This window comes from Canis lupus, chromosome 28, assembly GCF_011100685.1.
Source record: "Canis lupus familiaris isolate Mischka breed German Shepherd chromosome 28, alternate assembly UU_Cfam_GSD_1.0, whole genome shotgun sequence".
NCBI classification, from domain to species: Eukaryota; Metazoa; Chordata; class Mammalia; order Carnivora; family Canidae; genus Canis; species Canis lupus.
The window spans coordinates 3,526,352-3,538,578 of record NC_049249.1 but is presented as its reverse complement, the minus strand read 5'-3'; the positions used below and the strand labels follow the sequence as shown (position 1 = coordinate 3,538,578).

The 12,227-nt window shown below is 41.0% G+C and overlaps 1 long non-coding RNA gene across 1 annotated transcript; it reads left to right on the top strand.

Moving 5' to 3' along the window:
- Positions 1-3,353: 3,353 nt before the first annotated feature.
- LOC119866510 lies at positions 3,354-5,248 on the top strand. The gene is made up of 3 exons (XR_005380253.1): positions 3,354-3,463; positions 3,575-3,723; positions 5,021-5,248. It is a non-coding gene; the product is annotated as an uncharacterized LOC119866510 (long non-coding RNA).
- The last annotated feature ends 6,979 nt before the right edge of the window (positions 5,249-12,227 follow it).

Sequence of the window (12,227 nt, the reverse complement as noted above, 5' to 3'; positions counted from 1 at the left end):
GCAGAAAGCGTCTGCTTCTGTACAATAGTTAGACTTGGTCTATTAGTCACATAATCACCAAAAGGGTCCCAGCCACCAGAAAGACGGAGTTGGTTATCTCTCTGAATGGAAGGAAAGACTTTCCCTAAAATGGTTCTCAGAGACTGTGGAAAGTACAGCTGTGCTGAAGGTTGGTTGAAGGAAGACTTAGCAGATTAGCCCTTCTCTTATAAAGGGTTTCATCCATGGTTCAATCTATAATCCTAAGAACTCTCATTGCTTAGACATGACAAGTTCTTCACCAATAATGATGGAGATAAAGACCTGAAATGATTACACAGGTCTTTCCAGGTCCTGAGTCCATCCACTTTCCCTAGTTTCCTCCTGAGATAGCTCCAATCCATTCAAATCATGGGGAATTACATTTGGAGTCCATCCAGTTCTACTCTGCTGAATGAGCTGGCCAGAGGAATCCCCCTTGGATGACAGATGATGATGCTGGTAGAGAAGGCCTTCTCCTCCCCCAGCTCTGTGACATTCTAGGGTGTGAGCATTGGTCCCTGGGTTCTCCTGGTGCTGGAGAGGTTTCCCTCTTGGAGTATACCACTGGGGGTTGCCACAGTGAGGAAGCCACCACAGGTCAGAGTGTCCCTGTGCTTGTTGGTGAGCTCTGTGTTTCACTCTGGGCCTAGTGGGAAGATGTGGCAATGCTGTGTGCTGAGAAAGGGAAGCAATGACACATCTTTGGATAAAGATATTCCATTAGGTTAACAGTTACCTTCATGACCCAGGATGGTTCTCAAGCTCAGTGGCCCATTGCTACCCTGGTCCTTCCTACCTGGTTATAGTATGTGTACCTTGGCCTGAGTATAACACAGCTCTGCTTCTTTTTGAAGCCTCTGGCCAAAGAATTGCTCCAGCAGCTCATTTCTGTCTGTCCTGCTCTGGTTGCTGTGAGGCCACTTAGATGTACACAGTCCATTTCAGGAAACCTTACGACAATGGCCGCCTTGGAAGACCTGCTGCCTTTGACTTGGGGAGTCCTGGATTTCACCTAACAGAAGCATCAGCTTTACAACATCCCAGATTTTAAGATTTTGAACTCCCCACTTGCTTTCTAGCCATTTCCACTTAATTGACCTATGGCTTTTGTAATCTACCTACTTATAAATTCCATATCTTTGTCTACATTCTCTTAGCGTATTTTATTATTTCAAATTATATAGTTTGAAATTGGTTTTACTTTGAATGACTAATTTATTTCACAGAATAAATGATTATAACCCCCCAGTTATTTGCATCCCCCTTAGCTAAAGCCATAGTTCAAGCCTAAGCCACAAATTTCAAGTAGTACATAATGAGGAGCCTTGAGAGGATGAGCACTTATTGACACAAGTGCATTTGAGAGTGCACAACACTGAACCAGTCATTACCCTTTGTTTATATTCCTCTCAGTTTATGGCCCTCTGCTGACCCTGTTCACAGTCACAGCCAAAGTCACCCTTTGCTCTCACATCCTCCTCTATTTTCTCCCTTACTCTGTTCAGCACACAGGACTCCTTGCTGTTCACCACTGCTGTGCCTTTCAGCGTGTGTTCCCTTGGCCTGAGCGCTTTCCTTCACATGTCCACAGGATGGTGCCCTCCCCTCCTTGGGTCTCTGTCCTGAAGTCACTTTCTCGGGGATTTGTCCATCATCCTTTTTATAAAAACACAGCTTCCCCAAAACGACTAAACCTTCTTCTGCTCTATTTTTCTCTAAACTCCTTACCACCATTGACATACTTTCTATTTTGTTTATTGTGTATTTCTCCCAACCAGAATGCAAGCCTTAAGAGGACAAGATTTTTATCTGGTTTGTTCTATACCCAGGAACTGAGTGAGTGTTTGGTGAGAATTAATGTGAAATGAATATGTTTTAATGAATGAATGGACATTAGACATTATATCCTCTTAATTAAGAATTCACTTGAAGATATTCTTTCCTCCATAGAATCTCTTCAAGTAAAAATCCAATGTCTCTAACAGAATAACTTTAAAACAACACAAAAATTTCATTTCCTACAGATACATTTTCAAGCTGTTTTTTTTTTTAAAGATTTTATTTATTTATTCATGAGAGAGACACAGAGAGAGGCAGAGACATAAGCAGAGGGAGAAGCAGGCACTTTGCAGGGAGCCTGATGTGGGACTCGATTCCGGGACCCCAGGACTATGACCTGAGCCAAAGGCAGACACTCAACCGCTGAGCCACCCAGGCACCCCTTCAAGCTGTTCTCTGATTTATTTTTATTTTTTGGAAAACATTTTTTTTCTGTCAATAAAAGGAATATTGATTCATTGTAAGAAGTTCAAAAAAGTACAACTGATTTAAATTACTAATGAGCCCACAGAGCTAACCATTGGTGGCATTTTGATGTATTTCCTTCCACATTTTCATCTAAGCATGCACATGTGCATGTATGCATAAATTTTTCTGTAAATATATCATCTTATGTATTTACATATATATGTGTATTTGAGATTGTACTATGTTTAATTTTATCGTGTAGTATGCTAGAAGCATACTATGCATCATTGCTTGTTTTTCTAAAGATTTTACTTATTTGCTTGACAGAGAGAGAGAGAGAGAGAGAGCGCACAAGCAGGGGGAGCCGCAGGCAGATGGAGAGGGTGAAGCAGGTTCCCCAAGGAGCAGAGAATCTGACTTGGGGCTGGATCCCAGGACCCTGGGATCATGACGTGAGCGGAAAGCAGATGCTTAACTGACTGAGCTACCCTCAGTCGGTGCCCTCATTGCTTGTTTTTCTAAAATATAATGGTCAGAGGTATCTTTATAGTGTACCATATAATCCATCACAATTTGTTCCACTAGATGCTATTGTGGAGATTTTAAAAATATTTTTTCATTTCCATTTGAATGAAAATTTCATTCACCTATTTGGTTTGTTAGTTTTAAACTGCTCTTTCATTTATTCTAATTCTTTTACCTTATTTTGCTCTTAAATTTTACTTATATGTCATCATCAGAGCTTAATCTTTTGTCCTTGTGATTTTTTAAAATGCCATTTTCTCTAAGTTGTCTAACATTGTGCCTGTTTACCTTTAATTCCTGAGTTTACCTGTTTTACTTTCTTTGTATCTTCTAAATTATTTTCTCCCTATATTATATATTTTATAGTGTTTTTGCTGTGGTCCTCTGGGCTATCTCCTCCTAGTCTTATCCTGGCTTTCTCAGAGAACCCTTCCTTTAAAGAACTTCCTCAGAATACTGATGTTTTTCTCACTGGTCTGGCCAGTGTTACAATATCCTCTGGAATCACGTTCGGGCCTGAATGTGACAAACACTCTGAATTCTAGAATCTCCAGCTTGCACAGCCCCAGGCATGGGGGATGTGGAAATGTCATCGTGTTACCCAGCCTGAAGTAAAGGGCAGATGGGTCTTGGGAAGCTGCTCTGTGGAGCATGTGTAGCCAGAATACAGGTATCATGTTTCCCTTAACCTCTGTCTCTATCACTTTTAAGTTTTCCACTGATTTCCTTTTGGGGCAGGGTAACAATTTTGAGTCTTTTTGCTCTCCTTGCTCCCCATCAGGCTCAAGGAAATGCTGGCTGGAGCTGGGATTACTCCCATGGTCCTCAGTGCCAAGAAGATCTGGGATCCTAAGGAATGAAGCAGACCTGCCCAAATTGCAGTCTTAAAGACGAAGCTTGTTTCTTAAACGTGTGGAGAGATGGCTGTGGGTGGGATGCTCTTTTCCTGCATGTCAAGGAGGGGCAGGGTGCTGACTGAGAAAGCGAGACCCTGAGGAATGCTCTGTCTTCATGTCATGTCCACGGCCAGAGCTCCCTGTATTGCATGAGTGCTTTTCCCATTGACTTCTCCCTCTGTTTTCTCTGGGCCAGGAGTTGCTATGTCTCCTGGTAAAAGCATTTTCTCTTCTCTCCAAAGCTGGACAAATGCTTGTCCTTTGGAGCAAGCCTCCCTTCAGCCCCTCTGCACAGATGGCAACTTGAGTGTCTGGCTGACTCATCCACTGCTCAGTTCCATGGTGCTTAGGGATATCTATGAACTCTTCACATGGGGCCAATTCTCAATTTGGGCTAGGCACCTCAAAAGCCAATGATTCTCAGGAATTCAATTGATAGATTCATCTTTCCTTGGATGAGTTGACCTGGAAGAGTTCCCAGGGTCCAGACCCAGGAGAACTGAAGTGAAAACTGAGGCTTCCCTGGTCTCATGGGTCCAGTAGGGTTTTCTGACAGTGCCAAGCCCTTAGGAAAGCACTAATATGACTTCTCAGTGTTTGCATCACGTTGCAGATTAGAATTATCTGATTAGATAAATTCCCCAAGATAAAGGTCCTGATATACTGGCAGGAGACTTGGATTTTAGAAAACACATTTCCTCATATTTAAAGTTTTAAGCCCTTTTTTCTCCCCAGGTTTGTGGAGGAAAATACCTTTGGCAAAGTTGGGTGGGCTGGCGCCTGTATCTGCTCAGCCTCAGGGAGAACTGGCTCCTACAGGAAAAGCCTGCTTCTTCCAGATCTGATCTAGAAGTCTCATTAATTGTGTGATCTGTAGTCAAACATAACATCCTTCGGCCAGTGTACATTCTATCTACATGGCTGTTTGGTCCCATTGCAACCCTGCTCCAACTTTGATTCTCTAAGCCAAGAGGTGGATGGTTAACTGAGACCTATCACTAGGCCCAGCTGTGATCTGGCAGGGCCATCTAGAGCCATTGGGCTCCCCCTTAGGTGGTTCAGGGTCACAGTCAGGAACAAGGTTGATTTTGAGGATTTGCTACAGTTACTAAGTGAATTTTAATTTTATTGTCATAACACCATTCTGACTCATTTGCCCTCTGATGTGCTTTCTTGAGCAGGAGGAGGGGGTCAGAGTGTTTCATTGTAGGAATTGCCTTTATTCTTGGACATCCCCAGAGAGTGCTGGCTCATGGGGCCAGGGAGAGCAATAGCACACATGCCAGGGCTTTGAACCCTCAAATCCTGCTCCTCTTTTGTTTTATAAATAGCACATCCACCTGAGATCATGTACATTCTGAATAAAGAAAGAGACTCTTCCACTGTGTTAAATAGCATAGAGATGCATTTACAACCTGAAGTGTGAGAAGTTCACCACCAGCTGGGGACTGAGACCAAATGGCTTTTTCGCTGCTGTCAGGCTGCTCTGTTGCAGGACTTGGTGTGCACTGCAGATCTCACACCTCTGACAATCTTAACCAGATGGGATGAGGGCCGTTTAGGTGGGTATTTAATTTCTAGACTTTATAATATAGTCACACCATGAAGTCATATTGCAACTATGTAAAAAGTATGATTTTGGAGCTATTTTAAGACATGGGAAGTTGTTCATGGTATAATATTAAGTTTTTAAAAAAGGATAGGATCTAAAAGTTCTTATTCAGTATGATCCCAGTCTTGTTATTTGTGTATATGTCCATGGCAAAATGTTATAGTGACTCCATTCGTATTTTGAATGACTCTATTACAGGTACTTTACAATATCTTCCAAGTGTGTACAATATGCATGAATTGTTTTTATAATAAGAAAAGACACATAATAGAAATAGCATAAGATTAACAAAACTTTTATTGTAGACATAGAATAATATAATGAATCTCCATCTGTGGCCTCATTACCTAGCTTCATAAATGACCAACTCTTGGCTAATCTTGTTTTATCTCTGCCCTTATCTACTACCACCACCCATATTATAGTTTTATGAATTAACAGACTATTTTTTTAAGAAGAGTTTTATTTTTATTTTTTATTATTTTTTAAAGATTTTATTTGAGAGAGAGAGAGAGTGAAAGAGAGAGAGTGCATGAGCAGAGTGAGGAGCAAAGGGAGCAGGACAGAGGGAGCAGGACAAGCAGACTCTGTGCTAAGCACAGAGCCTGACATGAGGCTTGATCCCAGGACCCCGAGTTCATGACCTGAGCCTGGAGTCAGATGCTTAACCCACTGAGCCACAGGTGCCCCTAGAACAGTTTTAGTTTTGTAAAATATTGAGCAAATACTATGGTAGAGTTCTCATATATCTGCATTAGTGTGGTACATTTGTTACAACTGATGAACCAATATTGATAAATTATTATAGATTGAAAAAAATTATGATAGATTACAGTCCATGGTTTTTAATAGGGTTCACTCTTTGGGTTGTACAGTTCTATGAGCATAAGCTTTTTATTCATAATTGATAGAGTCAGTTATTCCCAGGAATATAAATGTTTGAACCACATCAACCATTTGAAGAATCTAAATTGCCTTTTACTTCTAGAGTCCAGGAACCAGTGAGGTGATAAAAAAGGCCATTAGAACTACCTGAAAATTACTGAGTAGAGAAAACAGCCCATGCTAAACATCACTACTCCTGGTACACAACAGAACCCAAGTGCAAGTTGTCAGGTCACCAAAGTGTGGGAGGGGCTGTGGGCAGGGGGAGGAGCCTGTGGGCCTGGAGAAGACATAGGCTCCTCTTCAGGGAACAGTAACTTTAATTGGAGCACTGCTGTTGTTGAGGCAGTGGGAGCAGGAAGGAGAGTACAAACCTTTCCAGGAGCATGATTGGGGCCAGAACCTACAAGGGAATTAAAAAAATAAAAAAGTAATCCTCTGGCATCCTAATTAAACAGAGGATTTCTCAGCAGTGGAATGGGAGGTGGGGCATGTGCCTGGCCATTACCTCACTGCTGCCCTGCAGCTCTTTTCAGACAACTTGCCAGATGCTAATTAGTCAAACCCTCTGGAGCTGGGATCCAGGTGGAATGCTGGGGGAGCAGAGGTCATTTCCCCCAGGACATTTGGAACAAGTCAGAGTTCAGTGGCCCCTCCTCCCAACCAAGCATTGGACTGTTTCCTACATGCATGAGGGGATCAATAATTGTCACAGACAGATGACTCAGTCCCTAAATCTGTCATGCCAATTATTATAGAGACCATATTGAGTGCTTGATATTCAACATCAACAACAAGGCTTTATTGTGCTTCTAGGCATGCTGGTGCTGGGCTGGGCTGTGGGGATCCAGTGGTGACATGACAGACTAAGCATATGCGTCATGGTGCTGACCTTCCATTGTGGGCCCATTCTTTAATACACCAGGTGAGTTCCTGCCTAAGGGACTTTGCATCTGCTGTGCCATCTTCCTGGGATGTTCTCCCTCCAAGTGTGTGCATACTCTGCTATACACACTGTTAGCTTGAACAAGAATGAGTTCTCTCTGTCATTTACCAAATCCGAGGACTTTTATTTCTAGAATATTGGTAATGCAAGGAAAAGTTTTGTCTTGAGCTAGAGAAATTGAGTCTGTCTGACCTTATGAAATCTCTTGAGAATACTTAGAGGTGAGTCCTCAAGGGGGACATGAATTGATCTCCTCTCCCTTAAGTGATCCACCAAGGAGAAGAAGGGAACCCAGAACTTTCAGGAGCAAAATCACATATTGGAAAGATGCTTATTCACATATTCATTCAAAAGATACCTCCTGAGCACTGACCATTTGAGACAGTGAGTTAGGAGGTGGAGATAGCACATAGAAAAGTCCTTCCCTCAAACGAGCTCATGGTCTAGATGACATGCTAATTAAGTGGCCAAACAAATAATTAATTATAAAATCATAACTGATAAGTGTAGTGAAGGTGAGTGGACAGTTCTAGGAGATTTGTCTGTTAGGAAGGGTAAGGAAGGCTCCCTGAGGGAAGGGATATTTGACACAGGATCAGAAAGATGAATGTTAGAGGTGTCAAATAGGGCTATATGATTTCTGGTTTGCACTACTTGATGGATTGTAGGATGCCAGAAAATGAGAAGACCAGGTGTCGGTAGGGTGGAAAAAATAAGTTCTGCTCGGGATTTTAGTCTGGAACCACATTCAAGACATTTAAGATAAAATATCATGGAGATAATTGAATATTACTAGATATATCAAAGAGAATACACAGACTAAAATGTAGAGATCAGAGGAGTGGCCTGTCAAATCCCCTGGCATGTGGTAACCAGTCTTGGTGGCATACAAGTTCATCTGAGGAAAGGGTGTAGATGGAGAAGAGAGGCTCGGGGCAGCCTTGAGGAACTCCAACTTCCACGTTTAAGTTGAGGAGGACCAACTTGCCAGGAAGGCAGAGAAGTTTCCAGATCATCAGGAGGCAGAGCAGCGGAGTATGGCATGAATGAGGTTGAGGGGAATTCTTTGTACTCTATTGCAACATTGTTCTGTGTCTGAAATTATTTCAAAATATACAGTAAAGGATCCCTGGGTGGCGCAGCGGTTTGGCGCCTGCCTTTGGCCCGGGGCACGATCCTGGAGACCCGGGATCGAATCCCACATCGGGCTCCCAGCATGGAGCCTGCTTCTCCCTCTGCCTGTGTCTCTGCCTCTCTGTCTCTCTCTGTGTGACTATCATGAATAAATAAATAAAATCTTTAAAAAATATATACAGTAAAAAAAATCACTTTTGTTAAGGATTTTGTTAGGATGGAAGAGAGACCACCTCTCCATATTGAATAACTGCCCCTCATCATAGGGACCTTCCCTTATGGGGGTCATTTCCTTCTACATTCTCTTCAAAGAGACAATTTAACTCTTCAAAATGTGTATACTCCTCTTGATATACCTACAGATAATCCCTCATCCAGATCACTATCGTCTTAGGAAGTAAACTGTAAAATAATGGTATTTAATTTTTAACCCTTTATATTTTAAAAAAATACTTCTGTCTTGGTAAATGTATACTATATTTTGATGTATCCCCACCTATTTATTAAACAAACAGAACATGTATAATTGAGAGCCTGGAGACATTGCCATCAGTATGTTCCATTGGTAACAAACCAACCCAAATCCTAGTGGTTTCAAAGAACAGAAGTTTATATGTAGCTCAAGTGCCATATCTAGTGCAGATTGTAAGATTGCTCTGCTCATGGTCACCACTCCAAGACCTGGCTTCTTCTCGACCCTGATCTTCATGGTTGCAACTGCGGGAATGATAGGGTGCCAGGCAGTACGGCAGCTTGGTCCTTTAGCCTGGGCACTCCACTGTCACTTCTGCTCACCTTCATTAGCTGTAAGTAGACTTATGGCTGTGCCTAACTTCAAGGGAGCACAGAAGTATCCTTCTGTGTACCTGAAGTAGAAGAAATCCAGAACATTAGCAACTTGGACCAGCAATCAAAGGTTCTACTGTAGAAACAATAAAAATGACATTGTAGCTGAAACAGCCAATTGCTTACTCAATACCCATTTTCCTCTGCTTTCTTACTACTAGAACTTTGGTATGTCAACGCCTACTGAAAAGTCATCAACTCTATAGATGCCCTAATGGCTATGGGCAGACATATGACCCAATTCTTGCTTTTTGAATAGATACAGAAGTCACTAAGTAGAGCTTAAAGCAAAAAAAAATTTTTTCTTATGATCAGATAGGACTGGCCCATGCCTTTGGCCCTCTGTCCTTCATCTCAACATCTATCATCCTTCTTCCATCCTGGTCTATGGACACAGTGCTTGGAAATATAGCAGCCACCCTGTAAGATACAGAAATCTCATGCTAAGGATGATATATCAGCACTACCGATGGGGCTGGGATTCTGGGGACACTGTGAGCTTCCATAACAGCCATAGGCTGATTCTCTTACATTGCTACTGCAGACACATAAGCCAGCAATCTTGTATCTTCTGTTACTTGTGGAAAAACCTAATCCTAAATGATGCAAATACATATTTTTAATTACTATGTACCATAAGTAATGATTTACTCATATCATATCATTCTGTGCCTTCAGAAAATATTTACAAAAATGTCACACTATCCTGATCTTCCTTCAGGTAGTAAAACAGTATATAATGTTCTGTATTGAATTTAGAACAACTTTTCTACTGTAACATTGAGGGGAAATTAAATATTATAAAAGGCCTACATAGAAGATTCACTTTGGAAAAGGATGAGCTGTATATTTTGATCTTCTTGTAAAAAGAATCAATCTAACCTAGTAACTTAAAGCATTAAGTGTCAGTTATTCAAACATTGACAGTCATAAATATAGCAATACTATATGTTCCTCCTCCAATTAATCAAGTCACCCTAGTTATTGATATGTTATTCTTAAACATACAGTTCGTTTAGCAATACATGTATTGACAGCTTCACTTCAAACAAATTAAAAAAATAGGGCATACAACATTAAAATGGTACTGTACTAAAAGACACTTATCTAACTGAGATAGCATTTTGGAAATCACTAAGGAAACAGAGCACTATTTGAAAATAAGACAAAAATTTAGTTGGGACAAAAATTAAACTCATTACTTGCTGAATTTCCTACTTAAATTACATGTCTGCATGAATTTCTGTTTCACCAATTATGTTTTATTATGAATTATGTAAGAACTTATTTTAATGTGTTTGCTTTACTTTAAAAAAAGAATTACAATAGTTCTCTCTTTTCTATGGTTTTGCTTTATATGGTTTTAGTTCTCTGTTGTCAACTGTGATCTGAAATATTAAATGGAAATTCCAGAAACAGACAATTCATAAATTTTAAATTGTGCGCCAATCTGAGGAGCATGATGAAATCTTGTGTTGTCAGGCTCCATTTTGCCTGGAACATGAATCATCTGTTTGGCATACCCACACTGTATGTGCTACGTACCTGTTAGTCAGTCACTTTAGTAGACATCTTGGTTATCAGATTGAATGTCACTGTATCACAGTGCTTGTGTTCAAGTAACTCTTATTTTACTCAATAATGTCCCCAAAGTGTGAGTAGTGATGCTGGCAATTCAAATATGTCAAAGAGAAGCTTTAAAGTGGTTTCTTTAAGTGAAAAGGTGAAAGTTCTTGACTTAATAAGGAAAGAAAAAAATCATATGCTAGGATTGCTAAGATCTATGGTAAGAATGAATCCTCTATCTGTGAAACTGTGATGAAGGAAAAAGAAACTTGTGCTGGTTTTGCTGTTGAACCTCAAACTGTAAAGGTTTTGGCCACAGCATGTGATAAGTACTCAGTTAAGGTGGAAAAGGCATTAAATCTGTGAGTGGAAGACAAACAGATGTGTTCCTATTGATGGCAATGTGTTGAGCCAGAGAGCGTTTTGTGCGATCCATGGTTTTAGGCATTCTCTGGGGAGTCTTGGAATGTATCCCCCATAGATAAGGAGGGACTACTATACAGTAATCTTCCTATCATGTTGGCTCATAGGTGGAAGACTCTTAGAAGCAGCTCCAGGTGGAAGAGCCCCACAGCCACATCTGCAACCTTTCTGAAACATCTGTGGAAACCCTTTAGGGTTAGTTGGTATCTTTATTTAGGAAATTTGTCCAGCAAATAAATGCACTGTCTCTTTGCAATTTATGACTTACCACTGGACTTCTTTGATAACTTGCCCTGACTTCAGAAAGAAACACTCCATCTCACAATATCCTCACTGAGTCACTGACAAGGGACTGAGAATTGCTTTTTAAATGGTCAGGTGAGGCCAGTAGGTACTTTTGAATCAACAATGCACTAAGAGGAGTCTAGAGGATCATAGTTGCTTGCAATTTTGGTGTTCTTTCTAGATGTTCCAGACTTGGGGGTAGGTGACAGCAAGGGATGCTGGTTAGATGTTTCCTGCTGGGCTTTAGACACCTCAATATTTCTACACCCCACAAGTCTATTACATTACGTTATTCTTTCAATAATTCCTACCTATTTTATTTCCATGCAAAAGATTTTTTGCAAAAGCACCATCTCATTTCTGGATGGCCTGGATCTAATCTTACCTCCCCCAAGAGCTTTTCCAGACCTCACTAGTCATAGCCATAGATGCTCATGATCTTTGTCCATATCCCATGGGGCCTTGTATCTTGAGCCTACTTTTTCACTGGACTGCTAGCTCTTAGAAGGAAGACTTTATTCTTAACCATCTCTGATGCCCCTGGTGTTTGGCACACAGTGTATGGACCTAGAAAGAGCTTCATCTGTGCTTGAACAGATGTAAGGGGCATTTGTGATTTTCTCCATCAAGTAGTTAATGTTTTCTCTGTTCCATCAGTAAACATGGGATTGGGATCTCTGGAGTGGTCCCTGGGCCCTGTAAAATTCAAAGTGGAGAGAATCTTGGCTAACAGAAGAAATGGAGAAGGACCAACTTCTAATTATCTTTGTCAAAGGCCAGGGCATTGCTTCTCTGAATTGCTGTGACCTGCTGAAGTTGAAACTTCCCTTAATTTGGGACC